The sequence below is a fragment of the Manis pentadactyla genome, chromosome 12, assembly GCF_030020395.1.
Source record: "Manis pentadactyla isolate mManPen7 chromosome 12, mManPen7.hap1, whole genome shotgun sequence".
Classification (NCBI taxonomy): domain Eukaryota; kingdom Metazoa; phylum Chordata; class Mammalia; order Pholidota; family Manidae; genus Manis; species Manis pentadactyla.
The window spans coordinates 5,280,704-5,300,344 of NC_080030.1; the positions used below are offsets into that span (position 1 = coordinate 5,280,704).

Below are 19,641 nucleotides of genomic sequence, written 5' to 3' on the forward strand. Positions count from 1 at the left end.
AGACATGGTTAATTCAACCTTGTTCCCTTCTCTTGGATATTTGGATTAATTTATTTCTTTTCATTTCCCAAAATAATTCCCTGTGTTGTGGCTCTGTGGACCTCACAAAAACCCCAAGTGAGGTAAGTCCAATTATACCTGATTTTAAGACAAAAAGTTTAACTAACAGGAGACAACACATGGTTTGCTCATGGGTGGCCTAATGCAAGGTGGCATAGCCTAGATCTTTTTAAATGATATTGAGATATTATTCATACACCATAAAATCCACCCATTTGAAGTATATAATAGTTTTCAGTATACTGACACACCACATTGTTATCACCAACCATCTACGGTCTAATTTCAGAATATTTTCATCATCCCCCAAGAACTGATGGCCCAATCCAAGATCATGAAGATTTAACCCTATGCTATTGCCCAAGACTTTTCTAATTTTAGCTTTTACATTGAGGTCTGTGATGCATGTTGAGTGAACTCTCATATATGGCGTGAGGCAGGGATCCAAATTCATTCCTTTGCATGTGGATATGTGCTTTTCCACAACCACTTCTTGAAAAGACCATTCTTTCCCCCCGCTGAATTGACAACCTTGTTGAAAACCAATTGCCCATAGATATGAGGGTTTATTCTGGACTCTCAATTCTGTTCCATTGGCCTTATGTCTGTTCCTATGCCAGTACCAGATAGTCTTGATGGCTCTGTAGCTTTGCAATAAGTTTCAAAATAGGCAAGTGTGAGCCCCACAATTTTGTTCTTTTCCAAGATTGTTTTGGCCATTCTGGGTCCCTTGAATTCACATATGATATTTAGAGTCAGCTTGTCAATTTCTGCAAAGAAGCCAGCTGGGATTTTTAGTACAGTTCAGGTTGAACTCATAGATCAATTTGGGGGAAAATGCCATCTTAAAAACATCAAATCTTGTGACCATCCACAAGTGGGATGTCTTTTTCTTTATTTAGGTCTTCTTTAATTTCTTTCCACAAGTGTTTTGTTGTTTTTATAGTATAAGCTTTGCATTTCTTTGGGTAAATGTATTCCTTCATATTCTATTTTTTTTGATCAATTGTAAATAGATTGGTTTTTCTTAATTTCATGTTGTTTATTCATTGCTACTGCATAGGAACTACAATAGATTTTTGTGTATTGACCTTGTACCTGTAGCCTTGCAGAGCTGGTTTACAAGTTTTAACAGTTTTTTTTAGTGGATTCCTTAGGATTTTCTATATACAAAATGATATCATGTGCAAACAGATAGTTTCACTTCTTCCTTTCCAATCTGGATGCCTCTCATTTCATTTTCTTGCCTAATTGCTGGGTTATAACCTCCAGTGCAATGCTGAATAGGTATGGTGGTAGCAGGCATCCTTTTCTTGTTCTTGATCTTAGGGGAAAAGCATAAGTGTGGGCCATAGGTGCCCTTTATCAGGTTAAGGAGTGCTTTTCTATGTCTAGCCTGTTGAGTGTTTTATCATGAAGGGATGTCGTCAAATGCCACAGCCAGGATTTGCACCCAGTTCTCTCTAACTCCACAACAACCCCAGTGCTTATCTGATACGCGAAATCAGTGGATCCCTTCCAAAGAAACCCCACATGGAACTCAGTAAAGTGCAGGTGCTCAGCAAATGGGGTGTTCCCATCTGTCCTTTTCTCTCTGGCATTTGATGTGAGCTTGCAGGGGGGTGGGAGGACCACAGTGTTTAATTGGAAGGCATGTATAATAATGTTGGAACCTCTGACACAGGGCAAAGTTGTAGGGGAGATGTCTTTGACTTGCCTTGCAGAGATTTAAGACTGCATTCTGTGCAGACAATCCTGAACTTGGCACAAGGAGGCCTGTTTATATACAGTTATGGGCAGCTGATGGCTCCCTTGAAGTTGTCTCAACAGAAACACAATGGAGCTAATTATCAGGTTCTGGGAGACGCTGGAGCAGAGGGAAGGAGGAGGAGGGTGGCAAAGGTCCCCTACCCCTTGCAGAAGATAGAAATGTTCATTGACTGAGCTTTTCACCCAACAAACAATGAGTCACACCCACAGCTTGCCAGGTGCCGTGGTTGGGAGACATGCTAGAGACCTCGAGCCCACCACGTCCATCTCCCAATTTTAGTGTTTTCTACGTCGTGGAACTTTTGAGGTTTAAGCCATGCCCCCGGGGAGAAGCCGATGATCTGTTCTCTTCAAGCTTTGGCTTGCAGAGAGTCTTGGTTTGGTGTTACTGAATCCTTAACACCTTTTTGACTCTTATCAACCTCCTTGGACTGCCTGGAGGCTGTGACATTCTCAGGCTAGAATATTCTGTTCTTGAATTGATTCTTTACAGTCACCTGGCAGCTAGCCTGGTCTTTCCATTTCCAGTGGCCACACACTTATCAAGCAACCTCTTATTGGCCTATGTGCCAGGCACTTGACATGCTGTAACTCATTGGTCCTACCAATAACCCTATGAGACAGAGACTATTACTACCCCCCATTTATAAGTGGGCAAACAGAGGCACATCTAACAGACAAAACAAGCAAACTGGCCCAAATATAAAATCATTCCAAATAGTAAAAAAAATAATCTGGCATTGAGATGAAGATGAACTTTAGCAGGATGGTCAGAGAGAATCTCTCAGAGATTGGAAGGATGAGGAGGATCCGGCCTTGGCACAAGCAGGAAGAACAGCAGCCAAAGCAGAGGGGACAGCCAGTGCAAAGGCCCTGAAGCTGGGCTATGCCTGATGTTTGCAAGGAAAAGCAAAGAGGCTGTTGTGGCTGGAGTGGAGTGAGCAAGGGAGACACTGGAGGAGGCGAGGGCAGGGAGGTGACAAGGGAGGGACCTGTGGGCTGCAAGGAAGACTTGGGTTTTTACCCTGAGTGAGATATTGTCTCTCTCTTCCATTGAGCTGTTAGCTCCTCTTTTAGCTTGTTTTGCTTACTTCTGTGTCCTTTTAGCCTTTAAAACAACCTTCACACAGACTGATGGTCTGAATGAGTGGGTTTCCTGGGCAAACACGCACCCTATTTTACTCCCATTTTCCGTTGCTGCTCACAAGAACCCTCGAAGGTAGAGATGTTGTCCCCTTTTTGCAGATATGGGAACAGTGAGGCTCAGAGTGACCTGGTCAAGGTCCCTTCCCTAATCACGCCATGGCCCTCCACAGCCAGCAGTTTAATTCTGCCTCTACTGAGCATGCAATGCTCGACCAACTCCTGCTGATGAGAAATGATGCTAAGCATCTGTGCACAGATCATCCCGTTTGAACCCCAGGTGGGGTTGTGCCCCCATTGCTTGGATGAGGAAGCCAAGGCTGGACTGTCAACGGCTAGGTCAGGGTCACACAGCTAGAAAGGAGGACTAAAATAGGCTCTGCAAACCCGGCTACTGCACTGGCCGCTGGGAAACTCCAAGCTTAATTTAGGCCCCTTGTTTAATTATTCATTCTCTCCTCTCTCTTCTATTTATGACTTCCGCCTTCCTGTTTTGTTCTTTGGGTTAATGCCTTTGGTTTTATATCTGCATGTTTGGCCCAGAATGAATGAATCAAGGATTTTGGAGGAAACAACTCCAAATTCTAAACTTGAGTCCTTTTGTGGACAGGAAGTCCTCTCCTAACATACACCTTGAAAGAAAAAAAAATGCTTTCACCATGTCCACAACATCACTGGATGTGCAATCTCATTTGGTGTCTTACCTCCAGTGGTAAGCCTTCCCTTTTGTTTTTCTGTCCTTTTTTTTTTTTCATCCCATTTCCCAGCATCAGTGACAGCCCAGACAGGCACACTATCACACTTCATCTTTACACTCTACTTGTGAGCAGAGGCTACCTTGCCCCATTTCATAGGTGGGAATCTGAGACTCAGATAAGCAAACCCATTTTGCACATGGGAAAATGGAGGCTCAGGGCCTTGCACAGCGGGTCAATTGCCTGAGCTAGGGTTCCTACTCTGGTTTGTCCTGACTCCACGGCAGCAGGACATGGGAATTAGGTAGGATGCTTGTAAAGTGTTCACTCTGTAGGAGATAACGCTGCAGCCATTCCCTCATTCATTCAACCAATACACAGGGATCCCCAAGCCCTGAGGAGTCACACCCTAACGTTGCCAGAATGAAAACAGGATGACAGGACGGAGAATGGAGCTGGCTCGTGGCTGTGGTCAAGGAGGGCTTTTCCCAGGAGCTGCCGTTTAGCAGAAACCGGCAAGAGAGGTAGGGTAAGATCTTGGAGGAACACCATTCCAGGTGAAAGAACAGCGGTGAGCGGATTGGGCAAACTGTAAGGAGCCGGCTTGGCTGGAGCTTGGAGACCCAGAGGCAGAGGTGGGCGCGAACTGCCAGAGATAAGCCACACAGAGGAGGCTGCATTTTATTCACAGGGCACAGGGAAGCCACAGCAGAGTTTAGAGCAGGGCTGGCCTGGCACTGTTGCTTTTGCGCCAAGCGCACAACAAACTTGGGTCTCCTGCTCCGAACCGTGTGTGGAGGGACCCTCGCGCCGCAGAAGCCGCCGACACGACCGCCCACGTGTTCCGCGAAGCCCGGCGCCCCGTGCCCCACGTGCTCCGGCGGCCCTTTAAACGCCCACGGCCCACATGACGGCGCCGTACCGCCTCATTGGTCGGGGGGCGTGGCAGCTGCGCGGCTGCGCAGTGACGTGGGGGGCCAACCCCGCCCCGGCTCCGCCCCCGGCCGGCGGCGGCGGCGGCGCTGGCGGAAAGGATGACGTCACCGGCTGGGGGGCGCGCGAGCCGGCGCGAGGGGAGCGCGAGCCGCAGTGAGTGTCCTCGCGCCGCCCGCCCGGCAGCCCGGCCGGCGCGCGCACGCCGCGAGCCGCTGGCGCTCGGGCTCCGCTCGGATCCCATGCAACAGCCAGGATGTGAAGCGGGGCAGAGCCGGGGGAGCCCAGCCCAGCCAGCCTCCAGGTAAAAGGACAGAAAAATGAGGAATTAGACTAAAAAAAAAAAATGCAGGCGCTCCAGCGGGGGTCTGGGAGGGAGCGGAGTGGGCAGCGCGCCGGCTTTGTGCCGGGGAAGCCTGCACGGCCATTGTGCTCGGAGGATGCTCCGCTGCAGCCGGCTGCACGCCCAGCCGCTGCGCCCGGCCAGCAGTGTCCGAACAATGCCTGGAGGGGCTGGGCTGGGGCGGGCGGGGGCCTCGGCGGGCGGGGCAGGGGGCTTCGCCGCGGCGGGGAGGGGGCTGGGAGCGCCCGGAGCGCGGTGTTGGAAGCTGCCCAGCGCCGCCGGCTGCACCACCCCGGGCTGCGGGCGGGGCAGAGGCGCGCCTGGGGGACGCGCGTGTGTGCGGAGGGGCTGCTGGCCCAGGCGGCGCCCAGCCGGGCTCCCTGGACGGGCCCTGGAGGCAGGGGGCGCTGTGCTGAGGTGGGCGGACGCCGGCGAGTGGAGACGAGCCCGGGACCGGGGGATCCGGGTGGGAGCGAAGGGGACTGGCCGGTGCGCCCAAGGGGGCTGGCTGTGTCTGCCGGCTTCGCTCTCCAATCGCCTCCCCTGGAGACCCCGACCCAACGCCGCCTTCCCCTAGCGCCCTCGAGGCCTCGTCCATCCCTGGAAGGTTGGGGGGGCGCCCCTCTGGCACCCTAGCCTAGCCCCACCCTTCTGCGGCCGCGGCGACCCCTCCGACCCCCCAGGCGGGGCGAGGCTCAGCCCCCAGCCCCAGGGACTCTGGCGGACGGACCGGCGGACAGGCGCGCGGGCGCCGGGCACCCGACCTCCCCTTGATGCTGGGGGCCCCGTGGGGATCCCGGGAGAGGGAAGCCACCCCTCGGGCCGCCAGCCGGCCGCGGGTTCTGCACGCCTCGGGAGCCCCCTCGGGGGCTGGGGGGGAGGGGTGGTGACGTCACCCGGGGCGGAGCCGTCGGAACCAGGTTGAAGGGGGCGCGGGGCGCTGCGCCCTGCGGGGAGCCCCCTGAGTTAGAGCGCCCGTGCCCTCAGCATAGAGGTTTCGGACAGGCTGCGGTCAAGTTCGCTGCTCCTTATGGAAACCGCTCCCAAATTTAGGATCCCTCTGAGCACTTTCCCCCACAAATCCTACACACTCTCCCCACGAAACTCCTCTTAATCGGAGGACCCCCTTTCATCTGCTTTCTCACTCAAATTCTCAAATCAGGGAACACCACCTCCCCCAAACGGATTTTTTTCCCAGCCACACCTCCCCAAATCTGGAATCTGCCACAGTGACCCTTTCCTTTGATTTCAGATCCTCCTCTAGTAGCCCCGCAAATACGCAGCTTTTGAGTTCTGTCCCTTCCTCTGCGACTATTCCTCAAATGTAGCCACCCCCTAGGGACCTCTTCCCCCAAATTGACAAACCTCCCCAGTGCCTCCATGGGGAGGGGGGCGCCTCTCCTCCCCATCCTGGGCTCAGCTGGGGTTCCTCCATCTCGATATGGGGGCGTCCCCATTATGAGCATGGGGTCCTCCTGCCTCTGGCCAACACAGCTGGTGGAGTTGGGTGTCTGAGATGCCCAGACTGGGCGTTGGGACTCTCAGAAGCGGGGACAAAGCCAGAGGGTCCCCGAGAGTCCCAAGGACAGGGACCCAAGTGCTCTGGGCCCTCAGTGGCCTCCACCCAGACTTTGGCTGCTGGGCTTCTGGCCTTGTCTCGATGTCCCCCATGGCTGCTTTCTCTGGGGTGCAGAGGTCCCCTTTTGTGTGGGCAGCCGTGCTTTTTCCTGGCGCTGCCTTCCGCCTAGAAGAGAGTCAGCCGGCGCCTCTACTCCTGTGATCCCAGCTGCTGCCCGTGGAGCTGGTATTAATGGCCGAGGGACTCGCGGATTCTGCCATTTGCATAGCTCCCCTCCCCCCCAGGGTCCTTTTCCTTTGTGCCCCCTCCCCCTGCCAATCTCGCCTGCCTTCTGTCCTCAGCTTTCTTCTTCCTCTGCCAGCTGATACTCTGGCTGAAGAAGGCAGGCAGCTGGGGCTGGGGGTGGCTGCTTCCCACCCCCAAATCCCAGAGCCCACCAGCTTGGACCAGGGGCTCGGGCTGGACCACCCAGGCTTCCACAGTGTCCTCCGCCGGACATGTCCTGCCACCATCGTCTGTCCCTGTCGGTGTCTCCATTCTTCTCCAGAAAGCTGCATCCTGCCCCATTCCCCAGGGCCCTGGGGGCACCTTCACCATGACGGTGCACTTCTGCGTGGGGCCTGGGCCCCCTCAGCCCCTTGGGGGCTGCCACCCGCCGTTCTCAAGTGCCCTGAGAGTTGGTATAATTGGGCTCAGGCAAACGAAACGTCGGTCGCGGGAGACCCGGCCTGCCTGGTGAGCTCATGTGCTTTTCTCTTCCTGCCACCCCAGCCGATGACATCGGGCCTCCAGGGGGTGTCAGGGTCTGGTGCTGTCCTGTCAGTGGCTGTCCTGAGAGGAGAGGCATTGGCCTGGCTGTGCAAGGCCTGGTTTCACCCCTGCGGGGGACAGGATGAGTCATTCTGGTGTGGCCCAACTGTGGCATTGGAGGGTGTTGCTGGGGTGGCGGGCTGGGCTCCCCAAGCCGTCCTGTCCCAGAGTCCCTTGCAGGCCCCTGAGCTGGGCATGTGGTGGGTGCAGAGGGAGGGTCATTGAGGGCCAGGTGCCTGCTGCTCTCCGCATGAATGTCATTGCGCTTTGACCACACTTCTGTTTCTTCCCCTCTGAGCCTTCCAATTGCCTTTTTCCCCTGCTTCCTTGGGGACTCCGGGCATCTTCCCATGTCTGTGGGCCCCACTCGGAGACTCAAGGCATTTTTCTCCCAACATCGGGCCTGTGGCTCTGGGCCGAGATTTCAGGAGCGCCTAGAAGGGGAGAAACCACCTGGCTGTCAGGGATTTAGTGGTGGCATCTGGCCTGACAATTCAGGAGCCATCATTATCCACCTGTTTTCTTGTTTGTTGGGTCGCACAGTGTGTGGGACTTGCCTGGGGTTTCCTGGACCTGGGACCAGTCGAGGAGACAAGTCTACTTCCACTCGGCAAACTGCTTTTGGGGGAGGTGACTCAGTTTCCCCTCCTGCCTTCTGGGTTGGCACTGAACAGCATGTCATAACTGTGGGAGTGGAGCTCACACCTCCAATCGCCACTTCTGGGAGCCGGGTACCGGGAGATCTGTGGCTCAGTTGATTTTTTGAGCCACTGCATGGCCTGAATGGTGGTCAGTGAGGTGGCTCGGGAGGGTCGGACACAGATGATGTGGCTCTGAGCATGGTGTGGCAATTACACGCAGGGGCCCTGCAGCCCCAAGTTCACCTGCTTCCCGTGAACTTAGTACAGCCTCCATGCCTGGGGAGAGGTGAGAGGTCGAGAGAGTTTGGGGTGGGGAGGAAAACTCTAAAAATAAAGACAGATATTTATAAACCCAGCGGGTTTGGGGGATAATTTACAAAGCTGCATTAGGCCCCATTTGTGGAGTGACTCGGAGCCAGCGGAAGGTTCTCGGGAAGTGCAGTGGGCTTGGCAGGCGCGTTGCAGGCTGTGGACGCTCTTTCCTGGGGTCTCTTGGCCCTGGAGCGAGGCAGGGGCCCGAGGCAGGGTGTCTGAGACACCAGAGTGCCCGGCTTTCCTCTGCATCCGAAGCAGCTTCCTCACACACACCCTTCCGTGGGTGGGCATCCCATTTCCCAGGATTTGCAAAGAGGTGCCACTCCACTGGGGCGAAGCTGGTACAGGTTGCCCTTGCTCTGTCCTTTCCCCGCCAGCAAAAGATGCCCCGGGCGGGGTATGTGGAGAGACCCCAGCTGCCTGCCAGGCAGGGTGGCTCAGCCTCTGGTGGGGACAGAAAGGGACAAGATGAAGGCATAATGCTGTGCCTGTGCAGGATCCCTGTGCTTACCCCACGCAAACACGCCGTCGTCTGTGGATGAAGTCACATCACTGCGTGTACTGGGGTGGGGAATGGGTGTTCAAAAGCTTTTCAGATGGTTTTTTAATTTTGTCTTTTTTCCACCTGCCTGTTGTCTGAAACCAGAAGGCTGCCAGCTTGCAGGAGAGAGGGTGCTAGAAGGTGGCTTAGGTTCAAGTGTGTGTAACCTGTCACAAAAGGGGACGGAGAGCCCAGAGACAGGCAGGTCCTATCTCTGAGATGCACAGGAAGTGGTGACACGAGCTCTTCTAACTGGGTGGTCCAGTTCGTCACCCCTCTGGTGTTCTAGAACCTCAGGTGTATTATCAAGCGTAGTAGATGGGTTCCCCCCACACACCCCGTCAAGGAAAGAAACGACTCAGAAAAAAGGGAAAAAACCAACCCCGATGTACCCTTTCTGTCTCGTCTCTGGCTGATATTTCAGAAGCGTTGGGGCTGGGGGGCGGGTGCGTGGGGAATATGAAAAATCAATTGGCTTACACTTCCTGCAAAGGCGAAAATTAACGAGCTGGTGGGAGTGACTCACGGACAGGGCCCGACTTTCGAGTCGCTTTATTTTTGTCTCTCTTTTTTTTTTCCCTTCTCCGTGGAGCTGCTGGTCCTCTGCCCCTCCCCATGGCCTGACCAGGCTGGCCCTGGGGGGGTAGGTGCTCCTCCGGACTGATCACGGAATCCCCTCTGCCATTGTCGGGGTTCAAGGCGCCCCGGGGTCCTGTGGAGTCCCAGGGGACTGCAAACGTGGAAGGACACCGTGTCTGTCCGGAGCCCTGGTCCCTTATCCTGCAGATTCCACACTGGTGCAGAGGCAGGGAGGGCTTGGAGCTCGGGTTTCTGGGTCACAGCAACCCCCACCCCAACCCTCAAAAATGCCTTAACTGGTGCTGATTTGCAGATGTCCTTTTCAGAAGGGGCAGGTTTTGTCCGGAACTCCCTGGGTGGTCTGTGCGGCTTTTCAGTTTTTGTGTGTGTTTGATTGTTAAATCTTTGCTGTGAGCCCCTCATACAAAGGTGGGAGTCTCCTGTCCTCCTGTTGGGAGAACCGAAAAATCCCAATCCCCGCTGCCCCTCCTCTCCCTCTTTCCGTGGCATCCGCCTCTGGGCGGGAGCCCCCTCGCTTGCAAATGAGGTTATGCCTCTGGCTTTGGGGTCCTGACTTGTGCCACCCACCCTGACAGTGCTGTGCCAGCTTGGGCTGGTTGGCTGACCTCTCTGTTGCCTTGCTTTCTAAGATCAGGGCAATCACAGCCGGCTTGATGGCGAGCCAGGACAGATGTGGCGGGGTGAGATGCCTCCCCTGGGTCTCTGATGCGTCCTTTGCTGGCCGCCACGTCCTGCGTTACCCAGACCCCGCGTGGTGAAGCAGCCACAGCTCCCGAGGCCTGGGGACCCTCAGGTGGAGGTGGGCTGAGTGGAGAGGGGCCGAGAAGTCGCACTGTCGCGTGGGTAATAATTGAGTGTTGGTGGAAATTCAGGGGTTCTGGGGAAGCGAGGTCGACGCATCTGTGTGTGTATAATTTAATGCTGCTTATAATTAACCCCGTGATCAGCAAATGAGGGGATGTCGAGGGGATGATAATAGCTTCTCCGACTTATTTGGAGTTGGCGCCCCGTGCCAGCCCCTATGCTGAGTGAGCACAGGAGTCGCATCCTCATTGCCCTTAACCTTTGTGCCTCCTTCCAGTGCAGTTTTTGTGCCCAGAGCCCCATTTCCCAGAGAGGGAAACCGAGGCACAGAGAGAGCCTGATGTCACACAGCCTGTCAGGGACAGAACAAGGGATCTTAACCAGGACCAAGGGATGCCAGAACCTGAAGTCTTAGCCCCTGGGAGGGCTGGTGGGTCAGAGAAGCCGTTTTGATGACAGTTCGCCTGCTGGGGGCACCTGAGAGTCACTGCAGACACCTAGGGCTCCCAGCTGCCCCCCTCAGAGGGTCAAAGCATGGACATGGGACCGAGGCTGCCCAGGTTCAGATAGGGCTCCGCCATTTGCTGGCTGTGTGACCGGAGGCAAGTTCCCCTACTTCTCTGTGCTAATGTTTTCTCATCTGTAAAATGGCGATAATACCACCCAGCTCAAGGGATTGTTGGGAGGAGTGAGTGAGTTAATACAAGTAACTCATCAATACCTAGATGAACCTTCCCAGCGGGGGGCTCCCCAGCAGCCCCTGTCCCCCGCCTCCAGCCCCTCGATGGGGTCCAGCGCCAGAGAAATGTCAGGATGACTCAGCCACTGCAAAGTGGGGCGTTCCCCGTCACTGGCTGCCTAATCAAGGCCGCCCCACTTCTGCAGTAGGACTGAACTAAGTGCCTGGCGGCATCTGAGCTGCCAGAGGGCAGGCTGCTGCCTTGGGAGGCTCCCGGTCCTCCTGAAGTCCTAGGCTGTGGTCCCCGGCTTTCTCGTGGGTCTGAGGGAGTGCCCGGGGCAGGGCAGGGTTGATTCGGATTGTGAGGTCTCAGCTTTGACTTCGTCCTCACTGAAAGGCATGGGAAAGGAGTGGGACTACAAGCGTGGTGTATGGGCATTCATTCATTCACCAACTCATTCATTCAGTTACACTATTTGTTGAATACCAGCTGCCAGCGAATTTGAGAGCCAGCCTCCGAGTTCAAATTCTGGCTCTGCTGCTTACCAGCTGTGGGGCCTTGGACTAGTTACTTAAGTGCACTGTGCCTCAGTTTCCTCATCTGTAAAATGGATTCTTTGGGATTGTCTCACTCGTGAGATGGATATTATAAGAGAAGGATGAACTAATGTACATCTGGCAGACAGAACTATGTACATGTTCTTTCTTTTTAAATAAAGCAAATTAAAATGAAATTCTTGGGATATAGCAGTAAACAAGGTGGTTTCAGTCCTGTGTCCAAGGGGGGAGCAGATCATACCAGGGTCTCGATACTGAGGAGGTTGAATTGCAATTTAAACACTTGCAGACAGTTTGCCAAAAGCCCCCACAGAGCTTGGGTGCAACTATTAGCACCCGCAGAGACCTGGAGCTCACAAAACACCTCTTGGAACAGCTGTCAGGCCGAGGCCCAGAGACGGAAAGGAACTCACACAAGGCCACACAGCCATGCCTGCCTGCACCCTGGGCCTTGCACTGGAAGGTGGACTGGGTCTCCTCACATCAGTCCAGCGAGGGAAACTAAGGCAGGAAGACATGGTAGGAGCATCATTCTCAAACCCCAGTGCCCATCAGGGCTGGAGAGGTAATGCCAGCAGGTAGTGTGTGCCCAGGAGTCTCCCCCAGCCTCCTGAGCAGCCCCGAATGGCTCCACAAACAGATCTGCTGATTTTTTCCCAAGAAAAACCAGAAATCTAGATTTTACGTGGAATTGCCCTATTTTATATCCTCGGGCCATTCTTTTCCTTAAAACACCTCCCTTTGCTCGTTGTGTAACCTCAGCACCTCATTTGCCTTCACAGAGCCTCAGTTTCCTGGGCTGTAAAATGGGTCTAAGGGTCACAGCCACCTCGACTGGGCTGTTTAGAGGCAGCGGTACGATAGCTCACGGGGGGGCTGAGAACAGGGCCTGGGCCGGCATCTGCGCTCCATAAATGTTGGCTCTGATTATATTAATATTATTCATAATGATAAACTTGACTAAGATTAAGTGTGGAGAAGGAAGCTGGCTCATCCCATGGGGCAGGGCTGTGAATTATCTTCTGTCTGCAGGACCTTTTCTCGCTCTCATCTTTTCTGGAACATACCTGTTTGCACCCAGGGCTGGGGCATCGGGGTCACCCGCATTATCTGTAGAGTTTGCTGCAGTGCTTCACAACCAGGGCTGTTTTGACCCCCAGAGGACACTGGGCCATGTCCGGGGACATCGGTGGTGGTTGTCACAGTGGGGGAGCTCCTGGCATGGAGTGGGTGGGGACCGGGGAGGTGCCCAGGACCGCCCCCACCCCAGAGAACAATTGGGCCCTAAATGTCAGCAGTGCTGAGGTTTAGAATTCCTGATTCATGCGTAAGACCTGTGGCGGCAAGAAATCAGGCCACCGGCGCGGCCTGGACATCCCCCTCCCACGCTCGCAGGTCGCGCGGGACCGGAACGCAGCGCTTACTCACGCGCACCTGCCCCGGCCTGCCTGCCCACTTGATTACCAGCAGTGGGTGGTCGCCCCTAACGTATGGATTCTAGAAAGCATGAATGGCCGGGATTTCCGGCCACGGTGCTGGGTCTGGAACGCGGCGGAGCTGCTGTGCCCAGGGCTTCTCCCTTTTGTCCCACCTGGCCGTGAAACGGGGGCAAACCTTGCCTGCTTGTGTCTTTGGTGATTAAATGATGTCATATAGATACAGTGCTGGGTGCCCAGAACTGTGTCCTCCCGCCCCACCCCCATCTTTGAGAGCAATCAGGGGAGATGAGGACGGAACCCTAAACCCGCCATCTCCCCAGCAGCTGCGACAGGGGTGGAATGACTCGGGCAGATGCGAGGTCCCGCGTCACGGAGCCCACTCTGCACGCCTGGCCCTGGGCTCTGGTTCTGCCCCGGCTTCTCCTTTCGTCCTTCGTGTGGCCCTGACAGGTAGCAGCTGTCGCCCCACCTCGCGGATGGGGAAACTGAGGCACGGAGTGGGGATGAGACTCCGGAATGACTGGAGCCTTTCTCAGGGCTCCTTGTCCACCAGAGATGAGCCAAGGTGCCATTTCTGTGCAGAGGTTCAGAGGGTCTGTACTTGGTTTATCTCTGCTCTTGCTTTCTCGAGCGTCTTCATTTTTGCTCAGGGGGCTCAGCTTTCATGTTGCACCAGGCCCTGCAATTACGTGGCGAGAAGGCTGCTTCCCACTGGGGGCTGGGGAGCAGAGGGAGGCCGGTGTGGGTTCCAGGTGTGTTTTTTGCTTCTTACGAGCTGTGTGACTTCCGAGAACTTGCTTTGCTTTTCTGGATGGCGCGCCCAAAGTCACCTCTTGTTGGCCGAGCCCCCTGCTGACTCCTCCACCCGCACCCCACTGCCTCTCTCCCTCTCACTTGTCCTGCACCAGCCTGCCTGGCTTTGGAGAGCCGCCACCACCACCCCGCAGTGACTTTGGTGCCTCAGTGTCCGGGTTAGGCAGGTCGTGGCTGGATCGGCAGCTCAGCGGCCCCAGCTCAGCTCTCTCTCTCCTGGACTAGAGGTTAGGAGACCAGGTCCCGAGTGGAGGTGCTGTGTGATGCAGGCCACGTGCTTGCACTCTCTGAGTCTCTGCAGGTCTGAGATGTCTGGCTGTTGAGAGTCAGGGGTCCTGAAGACTGATGTCAGGGCACCCCGAAACGTCCATGAGGTTTCCTGTCTCCTGGTGAGAAGCCCAAAGGAGCCGGGGACCCCCAAAAGTACATAGTAGCTGCACCAGGTGATTTTAAGACTCAGCTAATCCTGATGTTCATTTGGCCCCTGTGTGTCCAGCAGATGGGTAGAGAAGTCACCAGGGAGCCCCCTGGGAATGGGCCACCCTTCCCTTTGGGGATTGCATTTGGCATTTGAAGAAACCCGCTTTGGAGTCTTGGCTTGGCCTCACGTGCACTGTGACCCTGGGTCAGTAGAGCCACCTGCCAGGTCCTCAGCCTCCTTGTTTATAAAATGGGAGCAAGCCCATATCTTGGGAAGTTGGTAGGATTGGTTCCAAGCAAAGTTGGAAAGTGCTGGCATGTTGAAGGCCCCCAATAACTGGCCATACACCCTATGGAAATATAGGACAATTAATGCCCTCTGGGAGCCAATCAGGGGACCTGCATGCGAAGTTTTTGGAGGACAGAGGGCTTGGGGGTGCTGGGGAGGATTGGGGCCGAGGGTTTGTGCAGTGCCCAGAGCAGGCTGGCCGCAGCCAGCAGCAAGCTCCAGGCAGACAAAACCACAGGCCATACAGGCACTGATCAGCACGGGCAGGGGGCCTGCCCCAGGAACACCAGTCTCGGTGGGGAAACCGAGTCACGCCAGCATGGCCAGAGCCCTCGGCGGGTGTGGGGGTCAGTTCTGACCTCCCAGGTCTATGCCGATGTCACCCGGCAGGCCGCATCGAGGTGCTGGACTCCCCCTCCAGCGTTCCGCCCGACACCACCCAAATTTCAGCTGCTTACTGCGACGTGCACCTTTTGAAGACTTGACGGTTTTCTTTAAACCCATTCTCTTTTAAAACCAAAAACTTTGTCTTACTCCTGTGACCGGGAACCGGGTACATCCTTGATAGAAGTGGGTGGAAGCTTCAAAATAAATGTGATGAGAGCAAAAAAAAAATTTTTTTTAAATAGTAATAGTAGCATTAAATTACTGCACTGCTGCCGCGGGCTTAGAACAGAGGCCAAGGGCTACGGAGGCGTGAAAGCCGGGTTAGCACCCGCTGGCCACTTCCCACCTGCCGAAGGCTGGGAGAAGCTGGGGTCGGGGATGGCCCCTTTGCCGGCTGAGTCATTGTCACTGAAAGTGGTTTGAGCTGTTTGGGGGTCTCCCGGCCTCACTGGGCAGCTGCGTCACCTCCCACCTTCAGACTGAGGCGCTTGGAGTTGCTGGTCGCGTCTGAAAGATTCCTTCCCGACAGCCCGGGGAGAAGGTTATTTCTTCCTGAATTCAATTAATGAGCCTATTAAAAACTATTTATTTTCCCTGACAGTTGTTTACTGAGGAGAAGGAGATGAATTGGCCGGGCATCCTCACCAGGCAGGCACAAGAAGGACTGGCCACGCCTGGTGCCTCTGGCCCTGGCCCTCAGGGAACACAGACCATGCGTGGTGTCCTGCTTTGGGGGGGACTCCAAAATGCAGGGCTGGAACTTGGGCTGTGGCCACTGTTTCTGACCTTGGAGTCTCTAGGGAGGTTGGCTCTGGGCTTAGTAAAAGCCAGTCAGGTGTGGAAGCAGGGGGCTAGCCCCAGTGACTTCCACTTTCTCTATCCAAACCAAAGTCTCTGAGATGCACCGGTTTGAAACCTAAGACCTGACGCCGTTAGGGCAATGTGTTTGTCCTCCAATATCCCTTCTCCTCTCTTCCAGTATTGAACCCTATGACTTATCTGGGCACATGGTCACCTGCTGAAAAACGGTCATTTCCCAGTGTACCTCGCAGCTATCTGTGCTGTACAATTTGATTCTGATCCGTGGGATACGTGAACAGAATTTCCTGGAAGTGTCTTCAAAGGGAGGTAGTGCATGTTCCCTTCTACTCTCCAGCTAAAATATAGAGGTGATGGTAGGTATTCAGGCAGCTGTTTTGTACTATGAGGCAGCTATCATGGATACGAATGAGGAATCAAAGCGATGGAAGGAGTCTGGGCCCTGATGATTGTGGGGTGGCAAAATAGCCCTGAAACACCAACCCCAAAGTGAGAAATGACGTATCTCTTGTAATATTTTTGGTACCTGCAGTCCAACATGACTGTGATAGCAGCAGTGCGTGAGTCTCAGGACATAGTGCTTTTCTTCTCTCCACATCTCTGCTCATTTTTAAGGGAGGCTTCCTCTGACCTTCCTGTTACGATTTGCAAAATTGTTATTTACCAAATAACTTGTAAAATTATTTACAAAATTCCCCCCCACCCACCCCCCAACTTTCCTGCTCTGCTTTTACTCGAAACACTTGTCACCATCTCCGCGTTGTATGCATCTTACTTATCATCTGCCTCCAGCTCTGGCTGGGACTCCCCGGGGGAGGTGTTTTTTTCCTGCCGCCTCTACTGCGTCCACCACAGCGCCTGTGTACGGTAGAGATCACGCCTGTGTTGTGCATAAATGGATCTCCATTTGCAGGGGAAGAAATGAAGCTCCTAGAGGAAGGCTGAGGTCTTCCGGCTGGCCGGTGCCGGCGCCTGCAGTCTCACCAAGCAGGTGGCTCCCAAGGTTTCCCTTTTAATCCCCACCCGCCAAGCCGGCCAGTTTGGGCTGAGTTGGACCCAGCGGCTGTTCCTGATCCTTCCTCTCCTCGCCCCCGTGTTCTCACCTCGCCTCCAGAAATAGCCCCTTTAAAATAGCCGCGTCCCCTCGTTCTGGGGCCTCTGCCTGCCCACGGATGTGACGCTGTGCTGACGGGCCGGCTGCCTTACTGCTGTGGGATTTTTAAAAATACAGTTGGTGTTAGGTGTTTTTTTCCCCCTTTTGTGCTTGAAGAAGCACAGCCACCCACAGGGCTGCTCTCCCATCCCCTGCACTTACCAGTTAGTGCCACTTAGGTTGTGTGCTGTGTGTCCCTGTGGACATTCCATTGAGGCATGGCCGCCAAGGGACGTGTGGTCTGTAGAGCCGAGAGCCTGTGCTGCAGGCTCACACCAGCCCAGGAGGGATCGTATGGCCCGCCGTCCCAAGTCTGCTCCGGAAGCCCTGGGTTCACGTCCCAGTGCCACCTCTTGCAGTCTGTGTGACCTTGGGCAAGTGGTAGAACTTTGCTGAGGCTCTATTTACCCTTTTGGAAATGGGATGTATCGGGGCTCAGTCATTTAGTGGAACTTCTGAGACTCAGTCTACCTGTCTGTGAATTGGGGACATCTTGGGGACTTAAGCTGAAGTTCTCTGAGCCTCACTTTATCCATCAGTAAATGAGAATGAGACACCTGCGGGTTTTCCACCTGGGGGCTGGCACACAGTGGGTGCTCTCGGGGCGTGAGCCGACCTCCCAGCACTTGACCCCCTCTGACGTGACCTCTGTCACCTATCTGAGGAAAGGAGATGGTGAATTTAGTGCCAGCTCTAGGCCTGCCACTTCTGGGAGCCATGAGGGAATCACTTCCTCCCTCAAGGACTCAGTTTTCCTCATCCTAAAATGGGCTTATGTCCCTGGGTTGTCTCTTGGGAAGTGTTCCGGAGATGAGGTGCATCCACTGCGTACCCCCCACCACCACCACAGAGCACACAGCAAATGCTGTGTAGAAATTACATCTTCCTCTCCTATTTTATTCCTGCCATTTACTGAGACTGTCACTTGTGGTTAAGAGCTGGGCGCTAGGGCCTGATGGCATGGGTTTGAGTTCCAGCTCTGCTCCTAATTTGCTGTGATTTTACCTCTCCCAGCCTAAGTGTCCCCATTTGTAAAATAAATATGATAACCCTTTTCTCTGAGGGTCCTTGGCAGGAGCTATTGAATTGGTTGGGGTGAAGGTGGTGGAGCAGTGCTGGGCTCAGTAAGGGCAGCACGGTGTGCATAAATAATACATGTATTCGCTAAATTCTTATCAGGCGCCATCCAAGTGCCCGCTCCTCCTGGGATCAGGATCAGGGAGACGGAGGCACGTCTCTAGTCAGTCCATTTGCTTGGCTTGGAGGTCCTGGCTCAGCCTCTGGGTCCTGCCTCCCACGGGGACAAGGATTAAACTGCCGGAGGGCCGTGCCTGCCTGGGCCACAGGCAGCGCGGAGGCAGCCTCTGCTTCCTGTGTTTGCTCAGCAGGTGTTGGGCTGCCGGATGGCACAGACCAGGGCTGGAGGTCCAGGAAAGGGGGCAGAGGGTAGAATCCAGGGATGGCTCAGAAACAGGGACAGGAAGGGCCCCTGGGAGGAGGCCTGGATGCTTCCGCTGCAGCCCCGGAGGCCCAGCGGCTGGTTCAGCTGCAGCCGCCGCCTTGCTGGCATCTGTGACTTCGGTCATTGGGGACGGTTTTTTGGCTACCTGCTGTGTGCTGGGCTCTCTGCTGGGACCAGGAGGGGGATGTGCCTGCCTCTGCAGGGCTTACATTCCGGTCAGGGAGGGACAATAAGCAAAATAAAGCAGGCATCGTATTAGGTGGTGATGAGAAAACAACTGGAAAAAGATTTAGGAACAGAGGGATGAGGGTTGTCATTTTAAGTGGGGTTTCAGGGACAGCTTCAATGAGGAGGTGACAGTTTGAGTAAAGTCCCAGTGGAGGTGAGAGAGGGAACCAAGTGGATATGTAGGGGAAGGATGTTCCACGCAGGGGGCACATCCCGTGCAAAGGCCCAGGGGCAACACCAGGCTTGGTGTGTTGTGGAACAGTGAGGAGGCCTGTGTGGCTGGAGCAGAGTGAGTGAGGGGGAGAGAGAAGGGACAGGAGCACATACATGTGCAGGGAGGACTTGGGCTTTGACCCCAGGCAGGTGGAGCCCTGGGAGGCCATGGGCAGAGGGGGACCTGACTCAGGTGCTCACAGGCGCCTTCTGGTGGCTGCAGTGGGAAGGCCAGACTGCTGGGGAGAAGATTAGATCCGAGGTCCAGGGTGGAGGCGAGGTCCAGGGGAGCAGCGATGGGCTGTACAAGGTGAGGACGGAGGAGGGGGGATAAGTGGGTAGATTAGGGGTAGAGTTTGAAGGCAGACTAATCTTAGCCCTGTGAGGGAGGGACTCATACCCATTTGACAGATGGGGATGCCGAGGCCCAGAGAGGTTGTGTCGTTTGCCTGTGTCACACAGCTAGCTGGTGCACAGAAGCAGGATGACCAGCCTGGCCTGACCTGGGTACAGCTTGCCTTTCAACCACTTATCAGTCATACTACTTCCTAATTTATAGATTGACCACACATTTGTAAAGGCTTGTATGACTCTGACTTCTCTTAGTGGAGATGTTGGTCAGGGTCCCTGCCTGCCTGGTTTTAGGAAAAGTACTTTAAGTGCTGCCAGCAGTGTGGACCGGTTGGGGGCACTGGGAATTCTGTTAGACCTGGATTTGAAGTTGGCCTCACCTTTCACTTAGCTGTGTGACTTTGTGGCTGTTGCCCGACCTCTCTGAACTCTCATTTCCTGTGAAGTCTGACTCATTTGTTTATCCCACTAATATTTTTTGAGCGCCTGCTGTGTGTCAAGGGTTTTAGGCAGAGCGGTTATTTCTGCCTTGACCGCCGCAGCTCCTTAAGTGCCAGCTGGCAACGCACAGTGTTAGGGCCGCACAAGGGTGGTTG

General features: G+C 54.8%; 1 protein-coding gene across 12 annotated transcripts in view; it reads left to right on the top strand.

The window, feature by feature from the left end:
• The first annotated feature begins 4,742 nt into the window (after positions 1-4,742).
• PTPRS (protein tyrosine phosphatase receptor type S) overlaps positions 4,743-19,641 on the top strand; it is a 90,480-nt gene continuing 75,581 nt past the window's right edge. For 6 of the 12 annotated variants that reach the window (XM_057489785.1, XM_057489791.1, XM_057489789.1 and 3 more), the window contains exon 1: positions 4,743-4,905. The gene's annotated coding sequence lies outside the window, so the exon portion shown is untranslated. The remainder of the gene's footprint in view (positions 4,906-19,641) is intronic. The other 6 variants (XM_057489793.1, XM_057489794.1, XM_057489796.1 and 3 more) reach the window with 2 other exon arrangements.